Source organism: Vulpes vulpes, chromosome 6 (assembly GCF_048418805.1).
Source record: "Vulpes vulpes isolate BD-2025 chromosome 6, VulVul3, whole genome shotgun sequence".
NCBI classification, from domain to species: Eukaryota; Metazoa; Chordata; class Mammalia; order Carnivora; family Canidae; genus Vulpes; species Vulpes vulpes.
In genome coordinates this window covers 125,327,179-125,351,676 of record NC_132785.1, presented here as the reverse complement: position 1 = coordinate 125,351,676, position 24,498 = coordinate 125,327,179, and positions in this window count along the sequence as shown.

The window sequence follows — 24,498 nt, the reverse complement described above, 5'->3', positions numbered from 1 at the left end:
CCAGTACTGCACAATCCCTGGCATGTGACCTCCAACCCTGGGCCTGTCTTGGGAACTGTGTGTTTAGGATTGTGGCCTGACCCTTGGCCAACCACAGACTCTGGTCTGTGGCCTAATCTCCACTGGATTGCACTTTTGTTGGCTTTGACACTGGGTTCTGTCCACAAATGCCTTCCTTGTCATGCCCACATCTATTCCTTCTGCTGGGCATGGCCACATCTTGGACAGAAGCCTCAGGACTTCCAGGCTTCTTGGTCCCTAAAGTGGGGTCAATTGCATCTCACCTGCCACCACATTGTTTTTGTGGGGATCACACAGATGAGTAGTGATGTGAGCTATTCCTCAAACATGCCCAGCTCCTTTCATTGAAGGCCTTTTCCCCTGGAATTCTCTTTTTTCGGATCTGTGCATAATACCCATTCACATCACTGCACATCTGCTCACTAACCCTGGGTCCCTGATATTACAAATTACAACTCTTGTCCTACTTCCTTATTGCACTGCATTGTTTTCTATAACTGGTTGCTATCTGAAGTCAGGCTATTTATTGATTTGTGTTCTTGATAACTGTCATCTCCCTCTCCACCCTTTGCTCATTACTGTGTTTCCAGCATCTTCAGATCTCTGCCAGAACAGAGAAAGTGTTGAATACACATCTGTTAAATACATGGTCAGATGCATGAATGGGCATTATGACCATAAGGGTCCAACTTTCCAGCATGGAAAGTTAAGCTTGCACAAGGCTGAACTCTCTTGAAATCCCTTTGAGGTTGTCATGTGCATCATCCCCTTATCCCCAGTTCTTCCTTTATTATGGAACATGTTGCTTCAGTAGAGTATCAGAGGTGGGACTGGACCCAAGTTTTAGATTTCTGTTGCATGAGAAATACCCATCTTTAAACATTGGAATCACACCCTCCATGGTGAGATGTTCACACATTTGGAATGGGACCTATTTAGTATAAGAATCCAAAAGTCACACTTCCCAAGTCATGTTCACATTGGGCCATACTCTCTTTGAGTAGAATAATAGAATTCTCCAGACTATTTAAATGATTCACTTTCTCCTCCTCCCCCATCTCCAACTCTGGGTGCTTATAATGATTTTGCACATGATGTCACTGCACCATATGGACTCTTTGCAAATCACCTCCATCCAGTCCCTTAGTTTTGGTGGATGGTACAATCTGGTAATGATGCTTTTGGAAGAAGATGGATCTAGTTCTTCCAATGACTCACCTCTGTACCTCTGAAAGCCCTCCTCTGTGAGATGGGGAGGGGCATCCTTTATCAGCACAGGAGCCTCATGCTTGGGTTTCACTACACATCCAAAGTGAGTCATCCATCTTCACTGACTTATTTAGAGCTATTTTTCTGTATTTTTTTCCTCCTTCAAATTGCGACCTCTGCTGAAAAGACCCCCAGGCACAGAGACAATAACATCATTCATTAAAATATTTAAATCAGCTGCAGAAGCAGTAATGACCAAGATGACATCTTGGAGCACAAATTGCCTGTAACACAGGCACCTATTTTGCCAAAGGGGCTTGGAATGATCTGGATCTGGGGTGCTAGTAATGGCTAAACTCTTGTCAATAAAAAGCATCTTAGATTAACATGAAGTCTCACATTTGCAATCTGGGGTCACCAACCCGTATGCTTCCCAAAGACTGCCAATCCTGGGATCTTGTAAGACCTCTGCTTTCGGTGCTAGAAACGTAATTCTCATAATAAAGATAAAAATCTATTACTTAAGATAGAAACTATTTTCACTCAATTATCTGACTCAAGGCATCACAAATAGTAATCGTTATTAATTTTTTACAAAAAAGAATAAAATTTGCCATGTTTCTGGAAGCAAGTAGTTGCCAGTAGATAGATTCTGGGATTAAAACAAAGACCCCAGAAAGCTTGGTAGGGAAATATATCCAATTTGGAAAATAGAGCCTATGTGAAAGCACTTTGAAAACTGGATAATGAGCAATGTATTTAGTGAAGGTTCAATATTGCGAGGCTGTTTAGTTATGAATGGTTAAGGGTAATGTCTCTGGGGAAAGAGAGACCCTACTCATGTCTCATGAGCTATTTTACCTTGGGCAAGTGACTCAGGGTTCTGAGTCCAAGCATCTTCATCTCATGATGGTGCAGGCATTGCTGAAAGCTGCCTCCCCTGGTCCTCATAAGGAATGGATCCACTTGGGCTCTGAGTTTCCCAGATCAGTTGTATTCTGGCTTCTGATAGCACCATCTCCTTTCTTTGTGGTGGTGGTGGCTTCCAGCTGTCACCAATCTCTGGGTTCTCACTATTCTCTTTTTTGAACCTCAGCTCTTCTGTGAGCTATAGAATCAATTCCCAGGGTTGGACTCTCTCTAGTTGAAGCACATGGTGTAGGTTCTATTTCTCTGCTTGCGTCCTTCCTCCCAATCCTTTTCCTTTCCCCTCTCCTGATTTTAATTCATTTTGGACCCTAATAAATATAGGGACATTTTAATTGTATTCTAAGTCCCAAGTTAAATCTTATTTCCTAACTGAAACTTTCTTTGGCATCTCCAGAAGAAACCATTGTTCTCCCCATTTCTTGCCCTATCCTCTAGTCAACATAGCTCTGTTTTATTCCAAGCCACGCAGATTACAATGGTTTGGTTTTGTTTTTCTTATTCTTCTGACTTCTTCACTAGACTGTGTATTGTTCATCTTTGCACTCTTAACTCCTAGAGCAGAGTAGAAATTAGCTTATTTTTGTTGAATTAATTCAACTAATGTTACACAAATGATCACAGCAGGTATTGCATTAAGCACCGAGCATGCTAAGATGTTTCTGGTCTCATAACAGCTACTGGCACACCTTAAGTGTTCAGACTCTCAGCCAGAGAACTCTGGATGAGGCTGTCTCAGACATATTTCTATGCCTCACAAAATATACGTCTGCTTATTGGTTTTGATTCTCCTGTTTTATCTGTGGAACAGGATCAAGAGTTTGAAAGTCTCCATCCTAGGACATGTCTGGCTGGGTCGCAGGCTTGCTGCCTGACCTGCTCCTTTCTGGCTTAGCCTCATTCTCACATCCATCAAATAGGGCATTGGCTGCAGTAGAGCTCCTTATCTGGGTCCAAAAACCTTTAGGGCATTCTTGGAGGGCTTAAGTAGTCTGTGTACATTGCAAATGATGAAAACCATGGGTATGGATGCAAGTGTTCCATTTCTTGGGGAGAGGGTCCATAGGTGTCCTCACATTCTAAAACATCCCATTTCAGTTCTGCTATGTGGTTTGCCCAGGAGTTTCCAACTGCTACTGTGGAAGCAGAGGGTGGCCCTGTGAAGTGGCTAAGGGCTCCTCTCTGAGGGGAATTCCTCATTCAGTTCTGATGGAACCCATGAAAGCATTTCAGGATGCTATAGTTTCCCCCCACCACTCCATTTTAAAAAGCATTGTATAATTCATAAACTATCTGCCTAAATAAATGTTTATCTGAACACTGGGCAAGGAGCCTGCAGTGTCTCCATGGAAAACGAATCATTTTCTAACCTTTGATGAATTATTATTTATGGGAGTCAAATAAGCCAATAAATCTACCCTCTTCTTCCCATCCCCCTTGCACTCCCTCCCCCTTGAGGAGAAAAAAAAGTATTTTCCACTGTCCATCCAAGCCAGATCCTAGAACACAAGTGTTCAGGTTGTGGTAGCTTCAGTGTCAATAAACAAAACCCTGTGGAGATAGGGATTCAGGTAGACTTGTGAAGAAAATAGGCTGGGTTTGTGCCTCTTCTCCTCACACACTTTGTTATAGGGCCATCCTCACAGTATAGAGCCTGTGGGATGTCCTAGAAGGGAGATGTCTTGTCCCTGGAACTAGTCAAATATCAAATGCCTTGATTCTTTTTTACCTTCACTTTTTCTCATTTGGAAGAAATAATCAGCATCAAAAAATGTTTCTGATCACCAAGCATAAAACAGTCAGATATTTAAGAAGAGAAAAAGGAGTGATGTAGTGATCAAATGCCAGAAAACTCTTCTGAGTTTCCTACAGTATAGACATGAAATGTCCAGGTCACACTCATGTGGAGATCCCTAGGGATCCCTGTTCCCCATTCAGGTTCAAGTAGACCTAGAGTGACTGGTCTGGTTGTTGTATCTTGAGGTCAGACCCAGTTGAAAAGCATTAAGTATTGTGACAGCAAGACTTGGCTTTGAGAGTGATCTGGAGGGAGCACAGAGAGATGGTGCATTTTCAAGGGTGAATGTAGATGGTAGCCCCCGGAAGCCCATGATCTATGCAGGCAGCGAGGGTCTCAGCAGCTTCAGCACAAAGTGGGATAACACTGTCAGGCCATTGGTCAGGTGAGACATAAATATAGCAGGTGGGAAGGCAGATTGCAAAGCAGGAGTGACAGGTGGTATGTTGGCTTTGCTGAAGGCTGTCCCACTTTGTGGATGGAGGTCTGGGTGAAGAACATCACCAGCTACACTGTTGATACAGTCAGGCTCACAGATTCCCAGTAACTCTGACCTTTCTAGATACCAGGCTCCTTCCACTTATGAAATGGTGTGAATGAACCCCGCTTTTATACTCCTCTCTCCTCAAAAAAAAATGTACTATATTGAGATATGAGAGATAATAACTATTGAGGCCTTAAGGAGGTTGTCTGGATCCAGAGTGGTATCCTTCATGACCTGTGCAACCAGAGAACTAGGAAGGTTCCTCCTCCTCAAATGCTGTATGCAGCAGCACCCCCGCCCCCTGCCCTGAGCTTTGGGGGACCAGGAGAGGCACCAGGCCCATCTGCACCACATGACTGTTGGAAAAAAGCCCAAGCCTCCAATTCTGGAGCCTCTTCTTTTCCTCTTGAGTTAAATTGTTATGGGAACCACCCTACCCATATGGTAAAAAAATGTTTGCTAGGTTTTTAATTGGACAGTATTATCACAATTTCACTGCTAGCAAACTTTGTTTTTTATTTTTTCTTAAGAAGATAATTTTTATGGAGTACACTTTTTTATTTTTAAAGATTTTTTATTTTTTATTTGTTCATGAGAGACACAGAGAGAGAGAGGCAGAGACACAGGCAGAGGGAGAAGCAGGCTCCATGCAGGGAACCCGATGTGGGACTCCATCCTGGGTCTCCAGAATCACATCCCGGGCTGAAGGCAGTGCTAAACTGCTGAGCCACCTGGGCTACCCTTTATGGAGTATACTTATGAAGTGTAGGAGTTCCAAGCTTCAGCATCGTCTCTCTTCAGAGCACACTTGCTTTGCCTGCTTTGTCTTACGTGCCTGGCTGTGTTCAAGTAGTCACCGTAACATTGGCTGTGTGGAGACCTCATTCTCTTTGTCCTGATGAGGAAAGGCAATTATATTCTGTAAACATTCCATTTGCTATCAGTGCATGGTACATATCCTGGTTAACCCTGAACCCTTAAAAGCACCTTAATTTGAGGTAATTCAATAGACGAGAGGATCATATTGGGGTCTACTCTTTTGAGGTTCATACTGACAACTGTCAGAGCTGGTTGATTCCTGCTCTCTGCTCTCTGACATGTTGTCCCAGAATATGAGCAATGATTGGGGAGGGGGGTGGTCAGGGAAGGATTCCTGCAGTCAGCAGTGACTTGTTTGAGTTCTTGTGGATGGATGAGGTTTGGACAGGCACTAGGTAAGGAGAGCATTTAAGCACACACCCCTAATATAAATGCAACTAGTAATCCACAGTCACCTCTGTTAGCAAACAAGCAGTTTAACTAGACCCAGCCCTGTATTGTCCTTTTTCCCGTGCCCCTTAAAGTAATCTCTTTGGGTAATCCAGGTTGATTCTAGCCAGAATTTGTAGATGATTGTCAGGACAACACCAAGATACTGACAACACCAATTAATGTGGCAATAGCTACTCTGCCCAGGATCCTGGGAAGATGGTGATGGGTGGAGTTTGACCAAGGAGAGTCTTAGATTGGGAGGCAGGATAGCTGGGTTTTGGTGTTGGTTTTGCCACCAGCTCGTTGTGTGTGGGACCTTGGCTGAGGAGTCACCCTCAATTCTTCTTCCTGATGGAAGAGACTGACAACTCGGGGATACTGTGCTAAACAGTGTGACCAGTAAACTCTGGCTGTAGCAATTTTGTCCCACTGATGCCTAGCCCAATGTCCTTGGCTGCCTAGCTTCCTCCAGCCTCTACTACCTTATGGCACAGGGCTCAAACATATTGATTAAATCCAAATGAGTCCAGTGGGATTGAGCAGCAACTCCCTGCTCATCACTGGATAGGGGCATTCTTGTCTGACTCCTTAAGAGTCTAGGAACCAATGGGAAGTGGGCAAGTACCCCAGGGTGAGTAGGGGTGTGTAAAGCAATGGGGTGACTGTACTATTTCAGAGTGGATATCCCATCCCTGCTTCCTGCTCTCTCTGACCATTGCTAGCCTCACCCTTGCTCTCCTGAATCCCAAAACAGACTGTAACACAAATGAATAAAGTCTTCCTCTTGACCTGATTATTCCCTCTGAACATAGTGGAAATGCAAATTCACCAGCATCCTTGCCCATATGTGATGCAAACAATGTTTTTTTTTCCCATCTGGAAATTATTCCTTTCTGATTGAGAGGTTCGAGTCCCTTCTGCTTGTAATAATATTATTATTTATAATTTATGTTCTTAATTTTTATAAATAGTGCTCAGTCACCATGGCAACAGAATCTTCACAAATCATTAAATTAAATAATGAGTAGTCATGATGCTTTGCACTTATGTTCATTTTCTTATTAAAAAAATAGATCTCCAAGTTCTTTATAAAATACTAATTAATTGGGTCTTTCGCTCCACCAGTATTTTCCAAAGGTGGGTGATGAGATAAATGTTTTTCATCTTTCTGCTGCCTCTAGCTTGGGGTCAGGAAATGATGGGGTGGAGGGACCTCAAGGATGGTCTGGTGCGATGTTTCTCAGAGTGTGGGTGCAAATTCTCTTTTGGACTATCAAGGGTGTCTGTTAACATGAAACCCATTGCCAAGCTCACCCCAGGCCCTCTGAAATAACATTGGTAGGTGCTGGAACCCAAGGGCATGTACTTTTAACCAGTTTACTTGGTGATTCTTGGGTGCAATCAACTCTACTCCCTTGTCTTTAATCCCAAGACACTGTCTGGCTTGGGTGTCAGTACCCTTGTGGCAGTTTCTGGCAGCTTATTAATCTCCTTATTATTAAAGTTTGAGGCCAAAGGATTCTGTATTGTGGGGCTGCTCTGTGCACCATGGGCTTTTCTCAGCATCTCTGCCTCTACCCACCAGATGCCAATGGCAAAACCCCTACTCCTAGGGGAACAACCAGAAATGTCTCCAGACATTGCCTCACATCCTTTGAGGGGGCATATTGCTCCTGGTTGAGAACCATTGTCCTGCACTAGGACAAGTCATTCTAGACTAGGGAAGCCCAGCCTTCTTGTTTTGTTATATTACTTATGCTATTTTACTTTATCAATTTTGTTTATTTTTGTGACAGTTCTGAGGGGAAGTTCTCCCTCATGTTGAATTAAAACTTGGTTCCCTGTAGGTCGTGTGGATAAGTCCTACTGTCACCTGGAATACAGGGTCACAACCACTCCTTTTGTCCTTCTGATCTGAAACCAGTGTCTTGGGTCCTTGGAATCACTTCTTACTTAGGTGAAACTATAGTGGTTCTTTCAACTGTTCTTCCTCTGCCTTGAGTAGGAATTATTTTTCTTTATGGTTTTGATAACACTGATTTGGATTTGGAGTTCCATCAAATTGAGACCAGATTTTACAACAATGATTTAGATCAGATCCATTTTTTTAAAAAAAACTCTTGACAGTCAGTGCCCATCTCTAGACCAAGGCCTGCCTTAACTTTATTTCTCCAGAGGTTACTTGTTGAAGAAGACTCTGATTCCTGGAGTAGTCAGAGAGACTGGATTTAGAATGGCTGTGTGGGAAAGTAGCCTGCCACCTGCCACATGGCTTCTCTGAGGCTCACTTCCTTACTTGTGAAATAGAAGAAATAATGTCCATCGTCATAGGTTAGATTATGTCCCTCTAAATCTATATGTTGAATTCCTAAGCTCTAGTACCTCAGAAGACGACCTTATGTGGGAATAGGGGCCTTAAAGATGTCATTATAGATGAGGTCATCCTGGAGTAGGGTGAGTTCCTAATCCAATGTGGCCAAACATCCTTATGAGAAGGGGGCATTTGGGCACAGACACGTACTCAGGGAAGACAAAGGCAGAGATCAGGGTGATGCTTCTATAGTCAAGGATGGCAGAGATCTCCAGCAAACCTCCAGGATCTCAGGGGGAGGCCTAGAACAGGTTATCCCTCCTAGCCTCGGAAAGAACCAGCTCGGCCACCGGCACCTAGATCTCTGACTTCCAGCTCTACGACTATGGGATGATACATTTCTGTTGTGTAAGTCACTCATTTGTGGTATATCATTATGGCCCCAGGAAACTAACACAACATTTTATAGAACTGTTTGAAAATGAGATGGAGCAATATGAAGACCAGGAGATCAATCACCTGACATAAGATCTGCCACATGAGACCAACTTATCAGAAGACAAGAAGGTGGCTCTGGGGTCTGAGAGTCATTGCAGCCCCAAGGGAAGGTAGGAGTGGGGGGACTGTGGTGAACAATGCGTCTTGAATCAGAGCAAGAATAGATCCCATCCTTAAGCACCTACTGGGTGCAGAAGGATGTGTTTCAGGCTGACATGTGCTATCTCTCAACCTTATCAGTCTTTCAGGGTCAATACTGCGTCCCCATTGCACAGAGAGGTTGCAAAATTCCTGTGATGTGTCAGGTGTGCAAGCCCATCCAGGGCAGTGAAGGAGCCCGTGTTGCTGGTGTTTCTGGTCGTCAGCACCTATCTCCCTCCCTGGCACGAGACAGACATTTGTTGAATGTTGAATGAAATTTAAAAAGTGGAGGAATTTGGATTCAAACCTGGGCTTTCCCACTGTAAAGCTCATCCTCTTTTATTTATTTCCTCTTTACCACCCTACAGAACAGACGGCTTATGTAGCAGGACGGTGAGGGCCACGAGCCAGCCGCCGACTGTCTAGACCCTCAGCTGCCCCATTTGTGAATTAGGGGTAATAAAATGCATTCCAAAGCCTCTTTCGTTAGGACTAAATGAGTTATTTCAAGTGAATGGGCTTTGCAAGCTGTAAATTGCCGTATAAACCCGAGGAAATGAAATGACAAGGAAAACTGTCCACCAAGACTTAGCCTGCACCCAAGCGCTCTTATTTTGAACACAACCTTCCTCTGCTAATGCATCAATTTACTCTCAGAAAATCCACACTGCGTCTCTGAGCAGCTTCACTCAGAGCCAGCCACTCAATTAATAAGTCCCCATTACCCTGAAAAAAAAAAAAACCAAGCCAACAAAAAAGCCATTTTCTAGTACCTAAACAACAGGATTTTCGACTTAAAACACAATGCCAGCCTAATTAACTAATTAGACAACAAAATAAATAATTATCCAGTGTATCAGCAAGAGAAAGAGATGCGTTAAAAGGTTACTCAGATGCATTGTTTCTTCTGGAAAGGGATCGAGCTGGCTTGACTAGGATCTGGAGAGTTTTATTTGTGGGTTTCAGTCAGAGACCTCTCCCAAGCTGTGTGATAATTACACACATCACCCGGTAATGGCAGAGCCTGTGTGTGCACACTTTCTGGGTGATGAGCAGCCCAGTCTCCCTCCCTGCACTCCCAGCCCTTTGTAGCAAGCAACTCTCTTTCCCAGTTCTCCTCCTAAACAAACTTTTCAGAACTGTGACGTCCACAGAGTGGAAGAGGATGGTGCTCTTTATCAAATGAGCCTCAAACATGCAGACTGAGAATGTGTTTTGGCGCCTCCTTGGTAATCCTCAAGCAAATTGCTTTTACATCATTACAACCATAGGTTCCTAGGAATGGGATTTGGGATAAAGGTTGAGAAGCCTTTGATTCTGTATTTCTGTAAGACCAAACTCTTCCTATGTAAAGTATCTGAATTAATTAATTTTAAGATGGCATGGCAATGAGGAGCATGCATCAATCCATAAAGGGGTTGATACCACACATCTGCCTGGTAATTCATTCTGACGTCCCTGATGGATGTACTACGGGAAAGGTTGGTGTGTTGCACCTGATGGACTCTGTCATCATCTTCATGGGTCCATTCATGGGGAATGGCTTTAATAATGCCAGCAAACAAACAAACAAACAACCCACCAGAATCCCCAGATGAAGGAACGAACCTTCCCTTCCAAAGACAAAGATTCCAAATCTCTAAAGATTATTAGAATTTGGCTGGAAGATGACCCTGGACATGGGGCTCCAGATGTGATGAAACTGTTATACTCTCAAGAGAAGAGCAAGATTGATCTTGGGCGAGTCAATGAATTTTCAGCCAAAGCAATTCGCTTGGCTATCAATGGACTTTACCTCTTGCTTATACTCTGAGGAAAGAATCCCTCCTTCTTCCCACTCTCTTTCCCCTCTTTGCATAAAGAGCTGTGGAGTCTGCACTAGGTAAATGCAATGTCCCTGAGGATCTAAGAGTAACAGCTCCATCCTCTTTCTTGTGAAACTTATATTCTTGAGAGGGAAGCAGACATTATCTCTGTTATGCAATTAGTTACTTAGTGAAAATAGTAGTAAATGCTACAAAGAACAAATCAAGGAACTTTTGTACATGTAAGAAAGTGGGGCTCTCGAGTGGGGGTAGAGGAAATGCCCTTTGAACTGGCATCTAAATGAGTCAAGAGAGGCAGGCAGGGATCAGCTCATGTGGAGAGCAGGAGGCTGTGAGTTTTATCTGAGGGCCAGAAGGGAGCCTGTGAAATATTTCAAGCACATGGAATATTACTCAGCCATTAAAAGAAAGAAATCTTGCCATCTGCAATGATATGGATGGAACTAGAGGGTATTATGCTAAGTGAAATAAGTCAATGAGAGAAAGTTATCATATGATCTAAGTCATATGTGGATTTTAAGAAACAAAACAGATGAACATAGGGAAAGGAAGGGAAAATAAAAGAAGACAAAAACAGACAAGGAGACAAACCATAAAAGACTCATAATGCTAGAAAACAAACTGAGGGTTGTTGTACAGTTGGTGGGCGGAGGTATGGGGTAACTGGGTGATGGGCATTAAGGAGGGCACGTGATGTGATGATCACTGGGTGCTGTATAAGACAAATGAATCACTGAGCTCAACCTCTGAAACCATTATTACAGTATATGTTAATTAATTTGAATTTAAATTAAAAAATTAAAAATAAAAGTTTAAAAAAAAAGAAAGAAAAGATCCAATGAGCAGAGACTAGACTCTGAGGTTCTAGGTGAGAAGAATGTGAACTTGGGCTGCAGAGTAGAGGAGGCAACAGAGAGGAGCAGATGGATCTCAGAGATGTTTGGGCAGAAACTTACAGGATTTGGTAATTGATTAGATTGGGGACAGGGGGAGGGACACCATGTTGTGTAAATGTGACTCCCAGGGCTGCTGGATGGATGGGTGGCAGTGAATTCACCAAGGCAGCTCAGACGAAGCTTTATACAACTGCTCAGAGAGCCATGTTTAGTCTGCTTATCTCAGAAAGGCAATTCTTTTTTTTTTTTAACATTTAAAAAAAAAGATTTATTTATTTATTCATGAGGGACACACACACACACACACACACACAGAGGCGGAGACATAAGCAGAGGGAGAAGCAGACTCTTCACAGGATCCCAATGTGGGACTTGATCCCCGGTCCCAGGATCACAAACTGAGCTGAAGACAGATGTTCAACCACTGAGCCACCCAGGTGTCTCCTTTTTTTTTTTTTTTTACATTTTTTTAAAATTTAAATTTAATTTGCCAACATATAGTAAGACACCCAGTGCTCATTCCATCAAGTGCCCTCCTCAGTCCCCATCACCCAGTTACCCCATCCCTCCGCTACCTCCCCTTCCACAGCCCTTTGTTTGTTTCCCAGAGTTAGAAGTCTCTCGTGGTTTGTCTCCCTCTCTAAGTTTTCCCACTCAGTTTTCCTTCTTTCCATTATAATCCCTTTCACTATTTCTTATATTCCACATATGAGTGAAAAGGACTCTGCACTCCATCCCCCAAGTGGAGACATAGGATGTAGGGATGGGGGACTGTCATGCCTTTGAGAGCAGGGCTGATGTGAGCTGTCAGTGCTAGGGCAGAAAACCTGAGGCTAGAACAGTGGCAGGTCTTGAGATTGGAGGGCAGAAGTGCACACAGCCCAGATGGGCTTCAGGGGAACTTGGAGCCCAGGCAGAGGCAGTGGGAGCTAGTTATAAGCAGCACGGTTACGTGCTGTGTGGAGACAGGTACTGTAGCCAGGCATGAGCATGGACTCTCAAGGGTGATAATGCTGGATTTGAACCTGAGTCTGCCCTTACCTGGGCATACATGTCAGCCCCCTGAGCCTCACGTCTGTGGAATACAGGTGGTGATAGCATCTACCTCAGTGAAGGCTGAATGAGACCATGGGGTAAACGATTGACCATGACAACTCGCACATGACAGGTGGCCATAAACTGCTGCCGTCATTACTATTTCCGCCAGGAGCATAAATTTCAATCTCAATACCCAAGTGAGGCCAAAGGCAGGGTCAGCATTCAGGGAATAGTCCAATGTCAAATGGTAATGAGAGCAAGAAGAACAAAGAAATAGGAGGTGGCAGGAGGCTGGGGCTTGGTTCAGATTTCTGGGCTCCACAACGAACACCCCATCTGCATAATTACAGAAAGCCAAGGAACAGCCATTGTTAAACTGCCCCCTGGTTCTGAGTTTATAGCAATAGTTTAACCTTGGCCACAGCCGTAGCCAGCAGCCCTTGTCATGTCTGGCTTGCAGGTGTGTTTTGTTTGGCCTCCACATGGCTTAATTAAAAAAAATTGTTGTTATTAATTAATTTATTTTTAAATATTTTATTTGAGAGAGAGAGAGAGAGAGCACATGTGCACATGTGCACGAGCAAGTGGGGGCAAGGGAAGATGGAAAGGGACAAGCAGACTCCACGCTGATCGCAGGGCTCAATGTGGGGCTTAATCACATGACCTTGAGATCATGATCTGAGCCAAAAACAAGAGCTGGGTGCTTAACTGACTGAGTCACCCAGGAGCCCCTCAGTTATTATTTTTTTAATGAGCCATAAACATTCATTTATTTATTTACTTACTTATTTTAAAGATTTTATACTTAAGTAATCTCTACACCCAACATGGGGCTCGAACTCACAACCCCGAGATCAAGTGTCGCATGTTCTACCAACAGAACCAGTCAGGCACCCGATAAATGAGCAACAAACACTTAAAACTTGGATTTGTCACACTAAAATCAGAATTTCCAGTTTTACTGAGAGACCCAAAGATCTGACAAAGCTTGGGTTCACATCCCAACATGGCTACAGTAGCCAGGATCCAAGAGTGGACATTTCCTTTAAGAAAAACACTGGCTGTCCAGAATCCTGGGGTGACTCTTCTTTCACTTGCTGAGCCTTGGAGAATCTTTGGGCTCCTTCTCTAAAACAATGGTTTACTATGTTCCAGTTGGGATTATTATTCTTTTCTAAACTGGATAAATTGGTTCACCGTTAATGTTGGATCATTGATAGTATTTTCCAAATTCACACAACCATGGACAAAGGCACACATGTCCTTGTGCTAAACAGTCTAATTATTGGAACTTTTCTTGACTTTTTCTCCAAAATTGTTCTCAATATTCTCAATAGTCTTAAGCTTGTCTATACTAGAATCTGGCATTGGTGTCAGATTTTGTTCATGTGTCTATTTTTGGTTTTTAACATTGAAGATATCTAGATGTCACGGCTCTCTTCTAGGTGTTTTGCCCCCTGAATGCTTCTGAGACACACTTGGCCAAAGGTTCTTGTTCAAAAAAATCAAAACTCTTTTAAACCCTGAGTGAAATGGTTTCTGATAATCCTTCTTTCCAATCTTCCCTTGGTGAACCCATGAGGAAGTAGAGACACGTGTGAAGAACCTGCCTCTTTGAGGAAAACAAAACAAAACAATAGGCAATGACATAGTAGAGAGGGAAGATATTTGCCCCAATAGCAAAATCAACTACTTGCAGATTTCATTTACCCAAGGACAGCACGTTCTCTCAAATATTCCGTAGTGATTATCTGGCAAAATCTCAAAACATTTTGTAACACAAGTTGTCTTTGGTCAATAAATACCAGAACTGAAATGTCCTGGTGGGGGGGGGGGTGGAGATTTATGATCCTAGCACAACAAACACACCCATAAATCAGTCCGAGAAAGCTCTCAGGTAGCCGAAGCAGCATTTTGCTGCCCTCAGCAGAGGCCATGAGTGAGCGTGTGGGCTCCTGACAGGCTGGGCTCTGCTCAACGTTGTGGGGAGAAGGACCAGCTTTCAAAGACCCCATTTATCCCTCCTTGAAGGAACGGACACTTTGGCTTTACATAGCTGAGTTTTCTTCTCTCCAGTCTACATTCTCTGGGAATTTACATTTTTCCATTGCTTGTAAGTCTTTCCAAAGACAGGCATTGGGGTGAAGAAGCTGAGAGCTGGGTTCGAATCTCTGCTTGACTGCTCGGCTGTGTGAGCTTGGACATCTCTTAAATGCTCTGGCATTTCACTTTCTTATCTGAAAATTGCACATAATAATATCTACCCTCTAGGGCTGCCGTTTGGACTAAATGAGATGACCTATGGGCAATTAACTTGGTGCCTTGCCAATGGAAAGCACTTGATACAGTTTTATTTTTATGGTTAATATGTATAAGGCTCATGGCACAGTATAAGTCTTCTATGAATTACACTTAGTGCTTTCCAAGGTGCTAATTTACGGGACTATGCAGATGATGCTCCAAAATAAATAATAGCTTCCTCCAGATGCAAAGCTTGACTGAAGCCTTTGTGCAGTACGTCTTGATATGGGAGTCCAGCTCTGATAATTGGGTTTGTCTTGGCCCCGAGATCTATTGCCACCTTGAACTTCCATTTGTTTACTATCCATTCCCATCCACCATTCAGCACGAGACTCTCTTAAGCCTGCTTCTCCACATTTTAAGTGTTGGGAGTTTCCCTACTCTGATTCTATGTCCTCTTCTCCCCTCCTGCTCCCCACTGCCCCTCTCCCTTTCCCAGCCCCTCTCCTCTGTCTTCTCTTTGCCTTTCCTCCCTCCCTGCCTTTCTCTCAGTCTACAACTCCCTGATGAACTTAAATTCCCTGGTCTCAGTTACTGTGTACATGTGCTTATGGTCCCAAATGATATGTGGTTCTCCCAGCTGTCTTTTCTGGATTCTAGGGTCCATATCTAGGGAGACACTCCATCTGACATTTCCACTAAGGTGCCTCAGACTCAATGTTTCTCAGACATGCTTCTTCACCCTTCTTCACTGTTTGGGCAATTCATTCCAGACTCTAACATGCGCCGGCTGTGTGCAGGATGCTGAGGAGGCAGTGATGGGAGTCGGACAAGTCTTGAGCTTGCAGAGCTCACACCTGGTTGGCCTTCGGAGCCTCCTTTCTTGGTAAGTGTCACCAACAACGTACTGGTCATGCAGGTCCAGTATCTGGGACTCCCTTTGGATGCCTTCCTCTTCCTGTGTGCAAACCTCCGCCTTGCCCTGTAGATTCACTTCCTAAATACCTCTCTTATCTGCCACCCTATCTTGACAGCCTCTCATCTGTCACCCACATGCTGCGGCAGACAACCTTTTCCTGGAACCCTGTGTTTCTCCCAACCATCTCGCACAGAGCCGCAGGATAGCTTTAAGTATCAAAGTCTGGCCATGTGATCCTTCAGCTTAAAATAGTTCTATGGCTCCCCTGGATTTTAGCACACAACCCAGTGTCCTGCCTCTGCCTCTGCCATGTTTCCAGCTCCTGTCTTCCTCTCTTTCTGTCCTAGATATGTTGACATTCCTTGTGGTTCTCCACTGTGCTCTGATCGCCCTGAATGCCCAGCCATTCCCTCTGAGCTGATCCCTACTCCCCTGCTCAGGATCAGGTCTCAGCTGAAACATGACCATCCTTGACTGCCTATCCTTGGTCTACTCTCCTGCACCATCTTGGGTTCTTCACTGTAAGCTCTTGCACACTCATGGTCATTTAATCAAAATGTGGTGAAGCCTTGGACCAGTACTTCCTTGTGCATGGCTTGGATCACCTGGGGAGCAAGCATGTGAAAAATGCAAATTTGAGGGGGGTTCTCACACTTAATCAGAATTCCAGGAAGTGGGTTCTGTAAATGTATATTTTTAAGGGGCTTCACCAGTGATTCAGAAGCACAGCAGAGATGGAGTACTATTGCCCATGGAATAGGAGAAGAATCCCCGCTCTTGACCCAGCCAGGCAGAGAGAGAGGGCTATGGGATGAGGCAGGCTATGGACAAGGCACAGGGTCTCAGGATGCCCTAAGGAGCTTCTCCCTCCTCAGGTTCTCTGCTCTTATGGCATGGCTCAGATTTCTAGCTGTCTCATGATCTCTTGACAAATGCGTATTTCACAAAAAGTGAAGAATTTTCTAGAACTGTCAGCATGAGCAGACTTCCTATTTCCTATCCCGGGGGTCTGCCACATAGATTACCCTGCTACTCTTCTGACACATGCATAAGCCTCACTGACAATAACAACCCTGTTATCCAAAGTTATGGGAATGGAAGAGGCAAATGGACAAGGCCAGTATTTATCTATGAAATCTCACTTCCTCTCAAGGATATTTCCATCCATGACATCTCTTCCACTGTTTTTTGGAACAGCTGCTTAAATCTTTGGTGTAGTGCAAAGATCAGGGGTTGTCAAATCAGACGTCCTAGAAATGACCCTAGATACATTTCTTTACCTCTCTGGAATTCATATTTCTCTTCTGTAGAAAAGCAGCAACAATAGCAAAAGCAGGTAGGAAGCTCACCTGGAGGGGATGTGAATTGTGTGAAAACCTGGACACAGGGAGACCCCCCCCCCCCCGCCAGGGATGTTAATGACCCTTCCCTTGCCCTTCTGCAAAGTGTTCATCAATCTTAGACATCAGGAAGGCCAGCCCTGCTCTGAAAGTGATGTCACTCCTGCTGCCACATTATAAATACAGATCACTGTCATGGTGAAAGCAAGCGGTAGCATCCCTTGCTTTGGTAGAGAGCTCCATAAAAAATTGCATCTTATTACATACTTTTCCCAAAATTGACATAAGCCATAACTTCGTTTGCCATGGAAGGAAATTTAGAGACAGATTTGTCAGGCTCTTCCCTATAATCGACTGGTGATCTATCTAGATTCAACTCTTGACTCTGGCACTTACTGGTCATGTAATGTGGGAGCAACACTTACACCAGCCCTGAAGACATTGCTCACTTGCTGCGAGGCCTTAGTCTAAAAGGTTAGTCATACCTGCCCTTCCCCTAGTCGTATGATCATGATCTTTATGTCACAGGTGAGAAGATTGAGGCAGAGTGAAGAAAGACAGTCCAGAGTCCACTACTGGGAAATGGCCTTCAGGTAGTGGAATTAGGCCTGGGACTGTCATCATGACCAACATGGTTGAGCTTTCTAAGTCGTTGTTCCTTATGTTAACAGAAGTAGGGTTGATGAGAGTCAGTATCCCCACCTAGAGTAGGAAATTAAGCAAGGCAGCGCAGCTAAATATCTAGCATAGCACTTGGTCATGGAAACATCAGGATTTGTTTCATCTTGTGTTAAAGTGGTACCTGGGCCTTCATTGGATGAAGCCGCCCTTTACCATGTCGGCTGAACGCAAATAGTGGCATTGCCCCTGCTTATGTAGACGGCCAGACACCTCTCTTCTGTTCTAGCCTGGCCATTGGCTTTGTTAGACTTAAAGTCCTGCTGGTGGTGATTCTGCTCCAGCTCCTACTGATGGCCATGTGTCTTTGGCTGTGGCTTCCATGCCTTGGTTATAAAGGTGTGGAGGGAAGAAGCCTGATGAGAGACTGGCCTCAGGACATCTGCCTGCTGCAGCCACCGTAGAAGGAACCAGGTCTCCAAATTGCTGCCTCTCCTGCTGTCTTTCCCTGGTCCCTACATCTTATACACTCTTCACAGAGCTGGGTTCTGACTTTTCTTCTCCATCTGGCCCACAACCTCACTGTGTCTCACTGGGATAATTTGGCAGGCTTCTAAATGGTTTTCTATGTCCAGACCTCCGACCGGGAGTCAGCAAACTACAGCCAGTGACCACATCCGGCCCTGGGCCTATTTTTAGCTAAGAATATTTTTACATTTTCAAAGGTTTGTAAAATCCAATGAAACAAATAATAAAAATAAAGAAGAACATGCAGCAAAGCCCACAAAGCCTAAACCATTTGCAATCTGGCTCTATTCAGGTCCCACTTGCTGACCTTTGTTCCAGACTACCCTTTAGCTTGTGACATAACTATCCTTTTACCTAGATCCCTGGGACCCAACCCCACCCAACCCAGCATGTTGTATCGCCACCATGCTCAAAACTCTTTAAAACATCATGAGTATAAGAAAAGCACCACCCTGCTCAAAAATCTTTAAAACATTTTGAATGTAAAAAAAGCAAGCTGGAGGTGACCTGAAAAAATCTGGATCCAGATCCCAACTTCACATTTGATGAGCTACATGCCCCTCCAAGCCTGTTTCCTCATCTGCGCAGTGCAGAGAATCCTGGTGGCAGCCTATGGGTTATTTGGGGTCCCGTGGCTGTGAAGGGTGAAAATAAAGTCTGAGCTGCAGAGAGCTCTTCCAAGTACAAGATGATTTCCTAACTCTTTTGTTCATGGGGTGGCATCCCCAGCCCAGAGCCTGCTTTGCAGCCTGTCCCCAGTGGGGCCCCATTTTCTCCACCTCATTCCTTGGGATTCTCCACCTGACCTGCCTCCACACATTGCTCTGTTCTCACCCACTGTGGTAGAAACGCTCTTCTCATGTCCTCTCATTTGAGTCCAACCTGATTTTGGAGGTTCATACTCAGGTGGCGCGAAGCACATGGTGGAATGTGTGTGTGGACATTGGGCACAGAGACTGGATGTAGCTTTCTCAGCTCTGTGACTGCTCTCCAGGCCCACAGAGGCCATGCATCATGGCACTCTGTGAGCCAGTCCTAACTGCTCTCCTCCTTCTCTTTTCTTGTTCTTTTTCTTTCCAACACTCCAACATGAAACAGTGCCTGCTGGGGCCGTAAAAATATTTTGGCTGTCTCCTTCTTAAAAACTTTCTAAAAATACACAGAGGCACCTCAGATGAACACATGGCTGGCTTTGATGATTGCCTTCCAGGTGACAGAAATACAACCCAAGCGTGCACCCCTCCTGGAGACGAGCGTGGGCAACTCCTGGTTCAGGCTTTCCCAGGAGAGGCTGGTAAAGTGGCAGCAGTGTCGACACAGAGCAAAAGTTCACCCTGTCTGCCGGCCACTTGAAATCCTGCAGAACTCCAGTTTATTTGTAGAAATCGGAAGGAGGAACGTGACTTAAAGGGAAGTAGAATGTGATTCATTCCCTCCTTTTGTATTTGAAGATCTGCTTAAAGAAATAAGAAGTTTTGAAATTTTTGCCTCTTTAAAGCGTTTGTCTGAACTTGGATAAACTTTTGTTTCATGGCGTCCTGGAAGATCACTGGGCGGGAAGCCAGTGAGACAAGGTTCTAATTGCCACCTGCCACTAACCTCCGACAAGTCACGGCTTGCCTCCGAACCTCAGTCTCTTTATCTAAACACGGAGATGCTTTAATTAAGTGACTTCTCCGACCTTTTCCAGCTGTAAAATTCCATGATCTATCAGCTAATATTTAAGACATAATGTAAGACTAGAAAACAAGAGAGATTCTTTCACCACTAATAGTCACAACTTTGGAGGATGCTGCATATGGCTCTCATTTAAAATCCTGTTCACTGGGCTGGGTGCAGTGACTACAACGGAAGAAAGCATGTGTTTATTCTGTGGTCCTGCGTGTTGCATGTTTATAACATGCCTTTGTGGTTGAGATCATTCCCGTTATACAGAGATAACACCGAGGCTGTGAAGTTGAAATTAATATTCAAGCTCATATCTATGAGATGAGCCCATTCTACTTAAAAGGGCCCCAATCTTATTAAGCATCTCCAAAGTAGACCTTCAACTTATTGGACCTTCAGGTAATTCTGACCTATGGTGCAAGTTGTTATATACGATACATTTTTTTAAAAAAAGTTTTATTTGTTATTTTTTTAGAGACACACAGAGAGAGTGTGTGTGTGGGCTGAGGGGGTAGTGGGAGAAGGAGAGGGAGAGAAAGAATCCCCAGCAGCCTCCATGTTGAGATTGGAGATCAATACCCATGACCCTGAGATCATGATCTGAGCCAAAATCAAGAGTCGGATGCTTAACAGGCTAAGTTACCCAGGCACCTCTATTTATGATACATTATTAAATGAGGTAAGCCTATTTTGTATTGCAATGTATCACTGCTTCTGATGTTTTGGTACTTACAGTGAAGTGGCTTGCCCACTGTGTGCCTAATATTAGTAAGGCCTCATTCAGGCTCTTGTAATTGTGTTTTCACAAAATCAAGATTCCTCAAGGAGCGCCCCAGTTCATGCATTCTTGCCTATCTTAGTTATTCTAGGAAAAAGGCTTTCATGATCAGTGCATTTTGGAATATGAGACAAAATTAAATGGGGTCAGAGTCTCTTTGCACAGCCTGTAATGCACAGGTGGTCATTTGGAATCTCCCAGAGGGTGCTACAATTTGCTATATTTCCTGAAGTATTTCATCACAGGACCCCTCTACCTTTGCATTGGTATCCACAGAAATCAATGCTTCTGCCACTTAATCTTAATTTCTTTCATTGGCACTGAATCTGTGAGGTATAGTTTCAATATAAAAAAGAAAGAATAATGACTATTTGCTATGTTTTAGACACTTTGTGGTTTCCAAAGTGTTTGTCTCACTTGGTTTTAAAAATGACCCTGAGAGATGGGATATGATTTGGTTACTCCATTGTATTCACATAGCAATGAGAATTTCAGTGCAAGATGGTGCACAGAATAAATGCTACAACCTTCCCCCACTTCTATGAACACGTTGGAAAGGTGGAGAAAATATTAGTAAGGTATATTAAACACATAGCAGTGCTCTTAAACAGGAATGGGGATTCCCAAATATCAGGAAGGGCAATATTTCTTAAGAAAAAGGCACCTGTGGTACTTAACAGGTCTGAGTCCTTGAAGTCCAAAGGGGTGCTGAGAAGAGCCCAGCCCCAACAAGAGTCTAGGTGAAGGGCATTGAGTCCTAGGAAGGGCTGGAGCTGCATCTGGCAGTCTGGGCATAGCTAAGGACTGCACTTAGGCTGTGAATTTGTAGTGAGGCTAGAAATCTGCTCCCTGAGCCTTATTTCTAGAATCTGCACTGCCCTGTGTCTGTCTACCCAGAGGTGTGGCTTAAGCCCTGGTCCATGGACTTGAGCAGTGCCTTCTGCCCACAGCAGGGCCTGGAGTTACCAAAGGGTAGGGCCTGTTTTCAGAGAATCCCAATATGTGGGATGAGATCACATGATGAGACATGTGATTAGGAGCCATGGGGATGCACCCTGGGACTCCCCAGGATGAAGCCCATGGAGGACCAACAAGACTGTAGAGAGTAGAAGACTCGTCACGTGATGAAAAGAAAAGATCACCAAGGAAGCTAAAAAGAAATTTACAATATGTGAATATCCAGAAAGAAATAAAGGAAGAATAGCCAAGAGAAGAGGAAAGAAGGCTGTGGGGAAGGGAAATTTTGAAATGTTAGCAAAGTATTCGGAAAAGCAATGATAATTTCCATATGTAGAAATACATTTTTTTGAAAATAAAGTACCTTATATGACAGGGTTTTGGAGTGTACTTGTTATGATCAGCACCAGGTGATTAGAATAAAAGCCTAAAGAAAAGAAAAAAAAAGAAAAGAAAGTACCTTTAAAGACGTTGGTTTCCTTGACAGAAGGAAACCTCCAAGAACATAGCATTGCAAAGAGAGAACTATCTGAAAATACTGAGACATGGCAGGTGACCTGTTCAGAAACCAGGGCAAATGGGGTTCTAGGAGAAGAGAATGGACAGAACAGAGCTCAGAACGCATATAAGGAATATTTGAAGATGTGCTGTATGGACATTCTAAAAACCGGCTGATGTCATCTAGAAAAAAACCTCCACACATAACACATACAAAGGAGAATCCTACAATGTGTCAGAGGAAATTAAAAACAAATCCTGCAATGGAGCGAAAATCATGCTGATATCAGATTTCTCATCAGCAGTACCAGGTGCCAGCATAATAATTAAGTAATATATTGAGAAAGAAAATAGATTTCTGTCATGAATCTCTCATTTTTCCCAAGTAGCTTTTAAGAGGGAGGATAATGTAAATAAAGAGATTTAAAGACATACAAACCAGGAAGGTGACCACAGCCTCCCCTGAAGGAACAAGAAATCCTAGAAGGAGGTCCACATGGTCCCATGGGCCAGATCCAGGTCACCACCTAGTTTTGTGTGGTAAGTGGGCCAAGAAGGATGTTACACTTTAAAAGATTGAGAAGAAATAAAAGAAGAATAAAATATTGTGACACATGGAAATATCAAATCAAATTTTGTTGCCCATATTAAAGTTTTATTGGGACATGGCCAAGCCTATTTGCTACATAGTGTTGAGGGCTGCTTTCAAGACACAAGGGCAGAGCTGAGTAGTTGTGAAAGAGACCACGTGGTCCACAAAGCCTAAACTATTCACTATCTGGGCCATTATGGAAAAAGCTTGCCAACCAAAAAGATGTATGTTAGCAAGAAAAAATATGAACTATGATAAACAGAATTGAATGCAAGAGATGAAAGCAAACAACACAATCAACAAATATTTTGAGGATTTTAAATAAATCACGATATAACTATTATTATTTAAAAAAATTAAAACTGTATGAAAAGAAACTGCAACGAAATCTCCAACAACAACCTCACAGAGTAGAGAGTTTTGAAAGGAAGTAAACGTTCTGAGTAGATTGCTTAGGAGAATGGAGGTAGTAATGATATTTAAGTCTTTTAGAGAAAACATATCTAAAGTAATTTTTTGAGAGACATTAAAAAACAAAGAGAATTTAAACACAAATCAGTAGACACTAAATAAAAGGATTAAAAGAAACTTGAATTACCTAACAGAAGGAGAAGAGGGAAAAATAAGAAGGCAAGAAGTATAGCAAGTAGAAAACATGAAATAAGAAGGCAGACATAAGTCCAAAATTGGAGCAATTCCAGCATAAAACAAATTAAACTCACCTAAAATGGACCTACTAAAATAGGACGAAATGCTGTCTGTGAGAGACACAGCAGAACAAATAACTCTAAGGATTGAAAATAGGTGGAATGGGGCGCCTGAGTGGCTCAGGGTGGTTAAGGGTCTGCCTTTGGCTCAGGTCATGATCCTGGGGTCCTGAGATTGAGCTCTACATCAGGCTCTCTCCCAAATAAATAAAATCTTTAAAAAAAAAAAAAAAAGACCTGGCACCTTCCAGTCTCTGGCACCAGGAGGTCTCTGGCAAACCACTCACGTAAAGAAAGCCAGGGAGTCAATGCTAATGTCGAAACAGGGAATCAATCCAAAGGGACAAAAGAGACAGAGAAGATGCTCGTGGTGATAAGAGGACCATGTATAGGTTAAGAACTTGCAGCACCTGCTGAAAGTATCAAACCATTTCAGCTTTGCAGGACTCACAGAAACAGTCTGGTGGTCTGGATGTGGCCATCTGCTTCAAGTTGCCTCTGGGTTGCCAGGTGGTGGCTGCTTTGCTCATAGAGTCTTCATTCTCTAGAAAGAAAGAGCAGTGGGAGAGAGTGGGTGCCTGGCAGGAAGGCAGGGGAAGATGCTCAGGTCTCAGAGCACAGTCCTGACTTGGGTGTTCAGTTGGGAGGCCCTGACCTGAGTTTGGTTCACACAGAATATGGGTGCTTCACCATAATGCCTGGGGACAAACAAATGTCCCGTGAAATTCTGCTTTCTGATTCCCAGGATAAAGATTCTCCCAGCTGGAATTTTTAGAAACAATTGTGAACTGGGTCATTTGTGAACAGGAACGAATCCAAGATAGAAGCCCAGAGGGGGTCAAGGAATGAAGCCAGGGAAGGTGACAGTGTGGGGTGGTGGGTGCCGGCTGCATGGGGGTCCCACCTCTGCTCCATCCAGGTCCGGTGCTTGTAGGCTCTGTCTTCTCTTCACTCTGAAGTGCAGATTCCTTGCTTCTTGGTTATCCTTCCATTGCTGGTTTCTAATTGTACTGTGGCCATAGTTTGCATGATGCCTATTTTGGGAGGAGTGGGGAGCTTTCGATGGAGTACATGGTCAATTTTTAGAACATACATTCCCTGTGTGTTGGTGTCCACATTTTATGTTGTGTCTATCAGCTATCCCACACATGTACACTTCCAAGTGTGCCATGTGCCAGAGTTTCAATAATTAAATTAACCTTACTATACCTTTTACTTGTATTACACTTGTTCCATTGTCTTTTGACCTAAG